A 14,039-nucleotide genomic window follows, 5' to 3' on the forward strand; every position below is an offset into this window, starting at 1 on the left:
TTTTTTATCATATAAATGCAGCCATGGTGAGGGTGAGAGACTTCTTTCAAAAACATTTAAAAAATCATACAGACTCCATTCTTTTGAACAGTAGCGTAATAAAGCATGTGACAACTTGCTTAAATATAAATGAGACAAATATTCTAAGGACGCAGTTCCACCACTTAGATTCACTTGCATTATGTTCACTACATTACAAAAATATGATCTTGAATTTTAGTTTGGAGGACAGAATTCACAAAAATTATGCCATCCTATATTTGCCTGTCCATCTCTCTACAAACCCCAGAATAATCTAAACTCAGTTTGTAGACCCCATCGCCCCATTAAAAGGAATCATTCCTCCTTCAACACAAGACTGTGTTTGAAAATATGTGGCAAGCACTACGGTTTAATTCAGACGAGTCATTGGGGGTCTTGGCCAAGCGTCCCACGAGCGTATTCACAGGATATTTAATGGACTTGTACAGTTTGCACGGAAACAGTTCCAAGTTTTTCAGTTCATCCACACTTGCCAAATGTTTAGAGCGGCCAAGAAAATATGGAAGAATTCTGAATTTACAGCTTTGATGTGTTTCCTGCCTGGTGTGACAGAGGAGAGAAATGACAAGGGAGTATGTGTGTATGTGTGTTTGTGTGTGTGAGAGACTCATATGAACAAAAATGGGAGGAGAAAAGGAGAGAGAGTGAGAAAAGTTACAGCCGACGAGGGAACATTGTGAGACCGGCTCAGTACAGGATGAGTGAAGTAGGAGAAAGCTACAGTCGCATTTGATGCATTCAGTCGCTTTGCTTTTCACCCTGTACAAGCAGCTTCTCAGAATCAGGTGTCATTTCTGCCTGCTGGAGAAACACACGCTATCAGGAGTCAACAGACATCTGCTGCTTCAACACACACGCACACATGCACACATGCACTCCGCTGCAGAGATGAGACCAAATGTGTGTTTGCTTAGTTGTCAGACGTAACCCAGCTCTGGAATAGAAGAGCTCTGAACCAGGTAAGACAAACTATTATAACTACAGACCTTGTTGCATGTGTAGATACATAGTATTTTGAGTTGTACTGCTTTGTTTTCACTTTTTTAGACAATTGTTTTTCACTGAAAATGTGAAATTATAGTGTTTTTTCAGAGTAATATGAAAATTAGAATGCTTAAAACTTATGATATGTGTAATTGTTTGGATATTTACTAACATTTTTACTACTACATGCTCAGCCAGTTTGGGGCGGGACTATCTGTTTGCCTGACAAATGGCAGATGAGGGTAAACCTGTTTGAAAACAATCACTGAACAAATGATTTCACATTGAAAGTGAACACGAAATTAAAATGGACCTTGTTTATTTTCCTAAAGCATGTTTATCACTATCAGCGCCATGTTCTCAAAAGACACCTGGGTCAAGGCTGTCAGAATCTCCCCTGCTGCCCTGTGTTTGTTTTGCTAAATTAACCTCAAACAGACATCTTTGTGTATCAGTGGTCATCTGCAGCATTTGGACAGGGATGAGGTTCACTGCACAGGTTGGTTAAAAGAAAAAAGCCTCAGGCTAAAAACTGGACGCTCTTTTCTCAGTCTGGGGTTGATGTTTATTTTTGCAGCTGCTGGCACGTGTTCTTGGAAAAATGGCAAGTAATAGATCTGTAAGCTAGTGAGAGAAAGGAACAGGGATGTATTCAGGTGATTAGCCTTCGGAAAAAAAATGAACAATTAGCAGACATCAAAATATGCAGTAATGTTGAGCATTGTTAACCAAGTTTAAGTTAAAATCAAATAAGAATAGATACATGTTAAAAACTGTAGATTATGACTTGCACCCCAGTCTGTAACAATTAAAACCAAACAGAAATTGAGTTTACAGTAATGTACGTACTGGACATTAGATTAATGATACCTTCACGTTCTTTCTTGAATCTCTTACTTCCCACTTCTGAAGTCTTGATTATGCGCTTGTCGCATTCAAGTGCTTTGTTGTCGGAAAGAACAGGAATCATGGAGAATACCAAGTTTATTCTTGCCTATTTATTTGGAAAATCTTTTTAGAGTCCCATGATTGACAACCACCACGCTATCTAGATAATAAGCTGGCTGACGATTCTGGAATATGTGCTATTTTCTCTGTGTATAAAACATACAATACGCTTCAAATGATTATTCATATTTGTAAATTTGCACTACTTTAACAACAAGACAAGGCGATGTAGCTGTTGTGAAAAAAAACTAATAAAGAATACCAACCCCAGCAGCGATCGTTCTCCCCTCAGCCATGTTTAAAGTTTATGGCCCACCCAACTCAGGAACTTGGGTATCAAAATTATCCACAAGCTTCCCAGCTGTAAATACGACTTGAAAGGGGGTTCATGTCCAATTTTTAACTAGTAAACTCGTATTTACAATAATTCTGATTGTGAAGGCAGCATAAGTCTTTTTAAAGGGATAGTTCACCCAAAAATGAAAATTTTGTCATTTCTTACTCACCCTCAAATGGTTCCAAATCTATATGTTTCTTTCTTCTGTTGAACACAAAGTAAGATATTTTAGAGAATGTGGGTAACCAGACAGTTGATGGCATTTTTCCATAGTAGGAAAAAAAAAACCAATATGGAAGTCAATAGGTGCCATCAACTGTCTGGTTACCCACATTCTTCAAAATATCATCTTTTGGGTTCAACAGAAGAAATTAACTCATACAGGTTTGGAACAACATTAGGATGAATAAATGATGACAAAATTTTTATCTTTGAGTGAACTATCCCTTTAACACAATGTCTCATGGCAATATTTTAATAACACTCTGTATTTTGGTTCCAAAGTAAGTGCATTACTGTAAACACATTTGTTTGTTCATATGAACTGAGTGAAGAGTCTAAATTATTTTCTGTGGTAACCAACAGCGTGAGACTCTGATAGGGCTTAACCTGCAACACTGCTTTAAAGGCAAATCTTCTTTAAAGGCAATGAAAGAGACTACAAGCGTTTCCAAGAAGACAAATGATGTTTAATGGAGCTCTTTGTCATGGTTTAATACAAACCAGCGGTTGTGGAAAAAACCCTCAGACAGGTTCCTCTGCCCTCGAAGAATGAGTTCACAGAGAGGCTCCTCATGATTTTCAATTTATATTTCTACACAGTCCAGTTTAGCTCATCCCTCCATTCTCCTGACTTCCCCACCTCTCTCTCCCTGATGGCCCTTTGTGGGAATCTGAAACTCAAATCCCTGTTACAAGACTGCCCCGAAAACCGTGACACTATGAAAATCGAGCGATCTCAAGATGCAGATTCTCCCTCTCTCTCAATCTCTTTTATTTCTTACACTTGTCTCCCTTTGTTGGCTTTGATTCCATTTGGATACAACACCCTTTGAAGGAATCTGGGAATCTAGAATTCCAATTAAAAACACCAGTTGCTTCATGGAAAGGCAAATAAGTCGACAGCCATTGATGGCCGTGTTACAGGATTGTCATGTTACATTAAGAAACTTGTCAAAGATTTGAAGACATGCTAGCTGTGCTTATGTTATATATCAGAGAGTGTGCACAGGTCTGTAATTGGTTACCCTAAATAAGGCAAAAACAGCTTCCACCTTTCCACAGAGACATTTTATGGATTATAATATACACTGCCCATCTGAAAAAAAGTTGCTGTTTGGATTTAAATAGGCAAATACTTAAGAGTCTATGACTGGATCATTATTGCTGTGATTATTATGTTTCTAGCTTATTATTTGTTTGGGAACAGTTCTTTTAAAAGTCTTTGGGATGTGCTGGAGTAGTCTTTACAGAGTGCTTGACTCTTGCATTGTCAGTACAAGATCTTGACCAAAAATTGATGTACCTCTTGATGGAAAGAGCATCACAACATTTATTTCCATCAAGAGGTACATCGATTTTCAGTCAAGATCTTGTACTGACAATGCAGTCTGTAAAGTCTACTCTAGCACATCCCAAAGACTTTCAATGAATTTAAGTTCTGGACTCAGAGGTGCCAGTTCATGTGTGAAAATCATTCCCAACCATTCTCTCACAATTTGGGCCTGATGAATCTTGGCTTTGTCTTCCTGAAATATGGCCATGATGTGTCTTCCTACATGGTTGTTTAAGAAATGAAAAGCTACACACTCCATCAATTATGGTTAATAGAACTGTTCCCAAACACATAACATGCTAGAAACGTAATAATCACCGCAATAATGATCCAGTTATGGACTCTTAAGCATTTGCCTATTTAAATCCTAACAGCGACTCAGCAGTGTATGATATAAGAGCATTCATGGATTAACTGTTATTGTGATGCCAAATACAAGATACCCTTTTTGACCCAAGCACAATACTGAACAAATATGTAATTTATTTACATTGCTATAACAAATGCATTGTTATTTGGCATGTCTTCTCGTGAACAAACATGTATTGCACTGGCAGACACAATGAACAAGAATCCAATTTTCTGCAGTTGATTAGTTGCGTCTGGACGAATGTGAGTTCTCAGAACAGCCATAACTGCTTCTTCAACATCTGTGTGAGTTGGTGGGGCTTTCCCAAGAAGTGATCGTCTCAGAAGTGATGTTGTCTTCGCTTTTGCCTGTGAGAATTGAACACGCCCGTTTAATCTAATTTAAACCCTCAACATAAACATTCTAATTCACCAAATGCTTAGTAAATCAATTGCTTTCCTGTTCGGGAAATATATGCAAAGATTCCCATTTCATTACCGTAAAAAAAAACTCTTCCGTCCTGTTTATATATGACCATATGTGTATATTCAACCGTGTCTCACACTATCTACACCCATGCACATAGACAACTTCTCAAAGTCAACTGATGGTCTGCTTCAGATAGCACATGCCCAGGCACAAAAACACCATCTGTATGAAACCTTTATCATTGGCTCACCAGCTCAATCAGGAACTGGTGGAAAGGGTTAGTTCATCAAAATAAAATTTCAGAGGCTATATGGTGGACTGCATGATCCTAGACATAGAAAAAGAGAAAAGGAGTACATATTTCAGTCTGTAAATTGCCACATTCATGCTATATGCCATCAGGGGGTGAGCCGTTTTCATATCTGTTACATACATTAATGCCAAGCAGGAGAGCTGGAAGCTGAGACGTTTTTCTTCGATCAGATATGAAATGCAATTTCCATATATTTATATTACCTACAAAAGTACTGGAATGTGAGCAGATTACATTGTTAAAAGGTGTGGCATGGGTACGCACAGAAAGTGAAAGCGTATGTGCGAGAGAAGCAAGACGAACAGTGTTTTCATAACATCTAGTCATTGACTTCAGTGGTGGTACACCCTGCTGAGATACCCACATATCCAATATGCTCTCATCCCCAAAGAACTCACCCTTTTTTGCAATGCTTTATTCGTTTACACAAGAAAAACAAAAGGAGAGAAGTGCAGGAAGTGCAGAAAAAGGAGGGATTTGCACATCAAACATGCAGCCAGAAGTACAATCGCTCTGGTGGAAGAACTTAAAGAGAGGTGGACCCAGGTGGACCGAAGCCAGAGCGGAAAGCCCCACTTTGTAAAAACACACCAGCAAAAGTAGTTCCATCCGCAAGAACGAAGAGCTACTAATTGTGAGGACTATCAGAGAGGGCATATCATAATATCAAGAGTTGAGAAGGTTCATAAGTTCTTCAAAATCTTAGGTTAGGTTTGGCAAAGCTCTGTACAAAACTACACATTTTCAAAATCTAGGTTGGGTTTAGTTATGTCTACCTGACACCCATCAGACACGCTACTCTTAATCATATGTGGATGCTAAGTACAACCTTGACAGATTTTTAACAAATAAACACAAGCCAATGATACATTGCTCACAGCAATCATTATGAAACCTGACATGTAATTGTCTTGAAATTTACAGTAAAGTTCTTACAAACCTGCTGAAATAATCAGCTTAAGTTTAAGGTGATCTCACAGTCTGGACAAGCTGGTGTTTAGCCGGTCAGAAAGCTGGTCCTGAAATCCAAAACCAGCCAACAGCCTGGCTGGACCAGGTTAGGAGACCAGCAAACCAGCTTAGGCTGGTTTAAACCATTTTTCAGCAGGGAAAATTGGTGCTTTGACTGTTAGCGCCAGCAATATGCTAAAACATTCATATTTAAAATAAAAATCACCTTCACTACTAAAATATCAAGGCTAAAAACAAAAAATAAATGGAGATAATCTAGTCGACCTCAGTAATTGTTGAACGTCTTTATTGCAGTATTGCTTATGATTAAAAAAGTAGGCATGAAACGGAATTTGTGATCATCTTTTCTTCCCTATTGTGATGTATATCCGAGTGAAATTGCTTCTTGAAAGAGAAAAAAAAATTAGGACGAAAACTTTGTCCATGGGGAATTGTTTGTATGGTTGGATGTTGTGGTTTGCTATTGGTGGATCTCATGTGAGTGACAGGTTGCCCCGCCCTAGCATCAGTAAACACGTCATTAGAGAAGAGATGATGGAAGAAAAAGGGGAAGTTTTTTTGCTTAAAGATTACGAGGGACATGTTTTAAAAAAAAATAACGATGTGCATGGAATAATAATAAACACTGCAAAAATAAGAAATAATAAAAATAAGAATTGTCTATTTTGATTTCACTGTGACTTTAACCTTCAAACCTCTTCTGAAATTACTATTAATTCAACTGCATATAAAATTAGCTTGAAAATAATATTTGAGGACTGTAAAACGTGACCTCAAAACCCACAAACAAGTCTGTCTTTTTGAAAAATGACATGACTTGGAAGTGTACTAGGAACATCTCTGTAAACTATTACAGTGGAAAGAAAGAGAAGGATACTGAAAGAGAGAGAGAAACAAGAACAGACAGAGAGTGAAGAGTAATTACGCTTACACTGGTCATGGCCTTCTTTACCGACTGCCCTCTCACACACTTAAGCTCATATGGCACACACAAACAGGATGTACAGCCCCCTAAAGCTCTGGGATCTATTAAAACTCAACTCAAAAGCAGCCAGAGCAAAAAATAAATAAATAAAAAGAATCCTTAATTGAACCTTTTGTTGCTGCTTTGAAGACTCTCTTGCACTTTCAAGTGGCCACTGGTTTGCCGCCGAGATGCAAGGTAGTCATTTGGATTTGTTTACACTCTAAGAGCAGAGCTAAAGACATTCAGTGCTCTAACCACGTAATGCATTTCCTCTGTTAATCATATAAATCTTGACATCTGAAGGCATTCATGCTGTTCTGCATTTGAGGACAGTCATTTTTGTCAGTGAAGTGCAATTTGGGTGTTTCAAACATTTTCTGTTTTTGATACTTGCTTATGGAAAAATACATATTGAAATATAAATGATAGAAAATAGAAGAGTTTTCATTCAAAAAGGCCAAACAATCGCCTATATGTTTGATATAAAATTAAAATCCATCAACACTTTTAGGAAACTATTGGCAAAGGATGTGTCCAAGCAGCATTAAACCCTTTTTGACCTGATGACAGTTTACAGAACAAACCATCTAGCCACAAACCCTTCCACCTAAATTCATCTTGTGAACATCTGCTGAATAATCCAAAACCTCATATATGGTTTGGATTGGACAGCTGCTTCTCCAGTGTCTTGCCATCCATACTTCATGCCATCCAAGAAAGCATTCAAGCCAATGTTCAATCTTCACCAGAAACCAGCCAAGGAGGTGAGGGAGTTCAAAGTGGTTTAGGTAAAATGGAGGCAATGCCTCACAGAGAAATACTGGATGAAATGTTAGCCCACATCCTCTGGCAACAACCTATATTCTCATTGGCTCAAAACTTTTTTATTTCACTATTTTTCTTAGTTGTTACAGTAACACAAAGCACTGTATTTACATTACTGGACAAAATAATCCATATAGACTGGACTGAAATAATAACTACAAAATAAAGCTATTCAGAGGAGATTTAGATGTCTGGTGACCTTAAACTCTCGAGACACTAACCAATTTCGTGGCTGTTGCAACCTTCCAGACAGGCTAAAATACTAAATCCATACTTTACTCCTGGTAGTTAACCAACTTCACAAAGCACATGGAAAAATGTCTGTCTAGTTTCAACTCTTGCACAGCCATTTCAAGAAATACTGAACGTCATACACTAAGTACACCCATAAGAAATCTATTAGACTTATAAACTTATTGCCAATACACAAAAATTCCCTTGTGTGCATGAAAGCTTAAAAGCTTAAAAACATTGTTTGCATGTAGCCAATCTCAGTAAACAACAGTATTGCTATCACTAACTCTGGGCTTTTATATTCCTAGATTTACATGGACAAGAAAAACAGCTCCATAAATAATTCTAATCATGAGATAGCCGATCAGTATTACTATCAGGAGAATACATGGGAACCTCTTTTGGCGTAGTGGAAATATGGGACAAAAATCAGGAACTGATTATTGAGAGACAAGGTCATGAATCATCATATGACCGAAAGAAGGAAAAATAGGAAGATGCAACATCTGGCGAAAACATTCCATTCAACCACCAAACATCAGGAGCTCTTATATAAAGACCATCTCCATTAGCCACGAACATGTTAAGTTTTGCCACATTTTGGGTTTAAGGAGGAATTACGAGCAAGTTTGTTGTAATAACATGTGGTTTTAGGTTAAATTAACACGGGTTTACAATCTACCCACATTCTTATGCCCTCTTAACAACTGCCTTCATTTACTGACTGTTAACATTTATGATTGTGCATGTTTGAACAAAAAAGAAAAGACCAGAGAACAGAGAAAGAGATGGGAAAATTGTGCAACACAGCCTTGTTATTATTATTAAATAGGCATTTGAACATAAAATTTGTGCATGGTTGATTATCACAAATAAATGTCCAGGCCACATTTCACCATATTTTCAAAATAAATAATATAACAATAATATAAAAAATATTTTATCTTAATATTTTTAATATTAAGATAAAATTAATTATTATTTTAAATTATATTTTACATACAGAAACTGGCTACTTTTAGAACCAATAAAAGCCTCCATTTCATATGAAATAATATTGTGTGTATTTATATATTTTAGAAATATTATAACAGTAATATAGTTAAATAATAGAATAATGTACATGTAAAACAAAATCAATTTAAAATTTCCAGACTATTCTAAAAAGAGTCAACAGAGTTTGTAAACATTTGTAGGTCTAAAGTACATGTTTAGAAGCTGCCCACATTGATATTTTACATATATATTCGTGTATATTCGAACATTAAAAAACTGTATGAGTGCACTTGACATACAACTACCTATGAATCCTAATGCGATCATCTTGAATTGTGAGTGAAAGCACATGAGTATGTGCAGGGGCCTCTGGGGTCCCAATGTGATGCAGTGGAAAAAAGCATTCTTAACAATTACATCTGACCTCTCTGTGATTTATACAACCTTTCTGAAGCATGCACACTCACTCACTCATATATCACACACAACACCATATACATCACTGAGAAGCAGAGGGGCCAAACGTCCCTCAGAAAACATAAACAAACCCATGTGAGCAGACAACCCTGTTTCCTTGCACATGTGTTTACTGTCTTTACCCACTTCACACTGATTTTACAGGTGCAGTTAACTGACAAGTTTGCCAAACTTTACAAAAACAATGGTTTCTGTCTAGTGTCATCTATTTATGACAATGTTTACAGGCCATGTACAAATTTTGTCCAATCATGCTGTCTAAATTGAGAATGCCTCTCCCTAATGCATGGAGTTTCCACTTGCCCTCATGTTTTACGCAAAAATCAAGATTTCTAACTTCACTATGACTAATTAGTGATACTATACCCGACCAGCAAAGGATAGCATGGAGTACAGAAAGAAGTACAATAGAAGAGAAGTAAAAACGCCTAGATATGTTTATACTCTCCCAAACAAAATGCTCACTGCAGAGCCATGGGTGGAGCGTGAAGTCCAGGTCCCCCTTTCTAGATGTAATTTGGGCGTAACGGGTGGAGCTAGAAGGTCCAACCACACCCTAACCCTACACATAACTCTATCCTTCCACCCATTAGATCCACAGAAGTGGAGCTGGACTAGGTCAAGCTCAACCCATGACATCCAGAGGCAGGGAGCTGGAAGTCATCTGGCTCTGCAGTGAGCACCACTTGAACAAAAGTTGAACAAACAAGATGCAGAGATCTTCTTACCTCCTCGCGCATGAGTCCTCATGAAGTGCACATCCATTTTTGTTGTTTCCACCTTTTTCTTCTGTTGTTTTTCCTTGCCATGTATTTTCCATCTTCTTTAACTAGTTCTTGAAAGAAACAACACAATTGTCATCGCCAACTAGTGGACTCACAAATGCAGACAATTCCATGAGCAAGTGTGCATGTTACAAACGAACAAAAAAGGTGCATTGCATTTCAGATCAACTGAGTCAAGAAGTACATGTTAAAAATCATAGCTGATAGTTGTGTCCCAACTATCAACTATAGGCTGCATCCAAAATCGCATACTTTCCTACTATATAGTAGGCAAAAAACAGTATGTGACAAAAGAAGTATGTCTGAATTCACAGTACTCATAAAAGGGTAGGCAAAAAATACCCAAAACCTACTGCTTCAGGAGAGATTCTGAAGTGTGCATACGATGGACACTTTACTATCCCATGATGCCAAGAACCGACATAACTGACGCTGGTAGGTCACATGATAATGACAACATGGCGAATGTAGTACGTCCAGATTACATTCATACTACACACACACACACACTATATAGAACATACTTTTTAGTGGTCGTGTAGTATTTACTTATTCAAAATAAGTACCTACTCAAGCAAATTCGGATGCAGTCTGTGTACTTATGCAATAAGTACTAAACAGTGTAGTGTATGAATTTGTCATTCAACATCAGAGTCTGATAGCCCCTCCCCCTCTGCTACGTAAAGCTGCAACAGTTCAGTGCATGAAGTGTCCAACATTTCACACTTTGTTTTAACAGTGCATCATCCGGATATATAAAGTGTACTGTTTCTTTTTGGAAATTTCAGCGTGAACACACTACTTGCACTAATTATACTACAAAACAGAATAGTGCATAAGTATGCAAATTGGGATGCACCTGATATCTTTTCAGGTTCACTCATACTAAGCGAAGCCCCTTGCATTGTGGTATACAGTATTCCTTGCAGTGGTTGTATGCTGCACATTTCAGTGAATGTCATTGAGGTTTTTCTGTGCATACAGAAAATCTATACTCAGTACATACTGCAAAAACAGTTTGCTTTTGTGAACAATGCCATGGTTTTGCCCAGCTGTGAAGCTGTAAACTTACATAAAATATGTAAACACAGAAATGAAAATTGCTTTGGTCAAACCAAAGGTCTTTAAACATAATCAAGCACAATATATGCCTTAACACTTCATAACTTGATTTTGACCATCATTTTCAGCTTTCATGTTTAACATAACAAGGCTTCCTGCAGCTGTGGACAGATTGGTTACTATCCTAGTAAGCTGTATTTTAGTAGTATGCATCATATGAAAAAGAAATTGCTATCTTCTTGTATTGTGGTAGGTCCTCAGATGGCTGTGATTAAAAAACAAAAATAAATGGTTTGTGATTTTTCCTTTGCTAGTCTGTCAAATTCCTCTTTTTCCCAAAGCAACCCTCTCTCTGTACTCCTCGCTCTCCACTCACGTTGCTCTCTTTTTCATTACTGCAATAAAAACATGTTTCTGTCATCTAATATGGCCAAACTTGGACCACGTGTGATGTGTGTGTACTCATAATAACTTACATGACTGATGGGCGTAACTCCCCTGTTAATCTCTGCACAAGAGCCCTTAAACACAAAGTTATTTAGCACCTTTACTAATTCATGACCTCCACATAGTACCTCATAAGTCTTATTAAATGCTAGAGGTAGTGAGCTTACTTGTGCAGAACTGCTATAGTCTTGTGGGTTGCAGTTGTAAAGTTGTGTTTGCTAGTCATTAGGCAGATCACTTAGAAAAAATCAGGACAGTTTGAGGTAGCATTCATGATATCAGCATGAATGATGAGTTAAACTGCAAAGATTAATATTTACGTTTAGGGGCCTGTTTTAATCCCCAACCCAAGTGTGAACAATAACTAGTGATCTTTGCCTTAAGCCGTGTTTCCACCACAGGAACTTTCCCCAGGAACTAGGGACTTTGGGGTGGTACTCGGTGTGTTTCAACCGCAGGGACCAGGGTCTAAATGAATATTCCCCCTCAGAAAGTCCCTGATTGCTGGGTAGTACTTTCTCAAAGTTCAGGAACATTCAGGGGTGGGACTTGGGAATTTTGATTGGTTGACTCCACGCAGCACTTTATTTCAACCACCATTTTTAAAAGTCTGTTGCGGTGCGTACAGTAAGAGTTGTTTGCTATTCGAATAAACAATGGAGTTTAAAAATTACGACCGATGGGCCGACGATGAGGTTCAGGGTTTATTAAGCTTATATGCGGAGGACGAAATCCATCGGGAAGTGGAAAGTCGTACGCAGTCCTACGTCACCGGACTAATCTTCTGGGTACTTTAGACCGCGATGGAAACGCAGAGGGCAACAGGTCTGGGGGGAAAAGTTCCTGGGACAAATTGTTCCGGGTAATTTCGCTGGAAACAAGGCTTAAGTAAGCACCGCATAAAACTCCCATTATAGGTCCTGCTCTGTTGTATGTGTGTTTATTGGGTAATAATATTTCAAACAGCAGAATAAATGTGATGAATTTTCGCAACAAAGCTTCAACTCAACTTTATTCAGTTAATGTTCTGTGTGCTGTCATCCATGGCTTTGTTCCAGTATGGATTGATAGGGGTGATGTGTTTGTGTGTGGGTGTGTATTGAGCTCTATGGGGTTTGCTCTGAGGGGGGCAGAGTTCATTTACAGCTAAGATCCCCCAAGATCTCTCTTTTGAAAGTTGCTTAGGAGTGAAATCTATGACTCAAGCACTATTCAGCAGGGATTCAGTTCCAGATAACAGCAGAATCATAAACAATGAGAAACAAAAGGCAGAACGAAAATTGTGCAATCAAGGAGCTCACAAATCACTCTTAATACACAACATACGGTAGGGTTCACATAAATCCACATGGAAATGCTTTCGATTTTTCTCACGTTAGAGATATTTTGTGGTCTTCAAAGTTTTGTCCGAGACCCTGTGAATTCAAGCGAAGGCCTGACCCTGACTAAGCTACATTCCAAGCTAGTTCTTGGCTATAATGTATGGATATTTGGTTGATAGGTCTGTTTCTTGTTATGAGTAAGTTCTCTGCAATGTGCAGTTTGATAAAGCTTATTAAATTCTGTTAATGCATATTATATTGATGGTTGCAGTATATTTGTGTGCACAGACCAGCAAGGTTCAACTCCCATCTGGGTCACGGAAATAGGCAGGTTACATATCAGCATGTTAATGAGTGTCATTAAAAACTCATTACTAAACATTTAGCTAAGAGAGAGGATGCTGAGGGACTTCAAAAGATGCTGAGGATTGAGTTTCTTCTCACATGAGGTGGTAGTTTCATGGTTAATGATCTAGGCTAATGATTGTAGATTCAGTGGGATAGTGCCTGTAATACCTGCATGACTTTCTTTCTTCTGAAGAACACAAATATATATTTATATTTTCAACAACGTTTAGGGGTATTTTTGGTCCACAAAATGAGAGTCAATGGGGTCCAATGTTGTTTAAACACCATCATTCTTTAAAATATATTTTTTGTATTCTGCTGTTTTTATAAAATATCTGGCAAAATACTTGGTTTTCACTGAATTACCTGTACAGAAGTTTTCATATCAATCATTACATTCGTTATGTCCTGTTACTTCCTACAAAATCCATCCCCAGCCAATGACCTAGATTGTGAACCTTCCCCCCTTCAATGGCATCATTACCCTGTGCTTTTCTTGATCCACAGTTTTGTGTGCTCTGGACTAGCTATCTATTCCCTTTGGCGCAAAATCCCATGAGTCCCCTGGGCAAATGATCGATGGCAATCAGGCTGTTTCCAGTAAGATTTACATACTTGACTGCTTAGAGCTATCTGTATATGTTAAC

The 14,039-nt window shown here is 38.0% G+C and overlaps 1 long non-coding RNA gene across 1 annotated transcript; it reads left to right on the forward strand.

Moving 5' to 3' along the window:
- The first annotated feature begins 300 nt into the window (after nucleotides 1-300).
- Nucleotides 301-8,803, forward strand: LOC127514267 (uncharacterized). The gene is made up of 2 exons (XR_007930591.1): nucleotides 301-1,001; nucleotides 8,264-8,803. It is a non-coding gene; the product is annotated as an uncharacterized LOC127514267 (long non-coding RNA).
- The last annotated feature ends 5,236 nt before the right edge of the window (nucleotides 8,804-14,039 follow it).

The sequence above is a fragment of the Ctenopharyngodon idella genome, chromosome 6 (genome assembly GCF_019924925.1).
Source record: "Ctenopharyngodon idella isolate HZGC_01 chromosome 6, HZGC01, whole genome shotgun sequence".
Classification (NCBI taxonomy): Eukaryota; Metazoa; Chordata; class Actinopteri; order Cypriniformes; family Xenocyprididae; genus Ctenopharyngodon; species Ctenopharyngodon idella.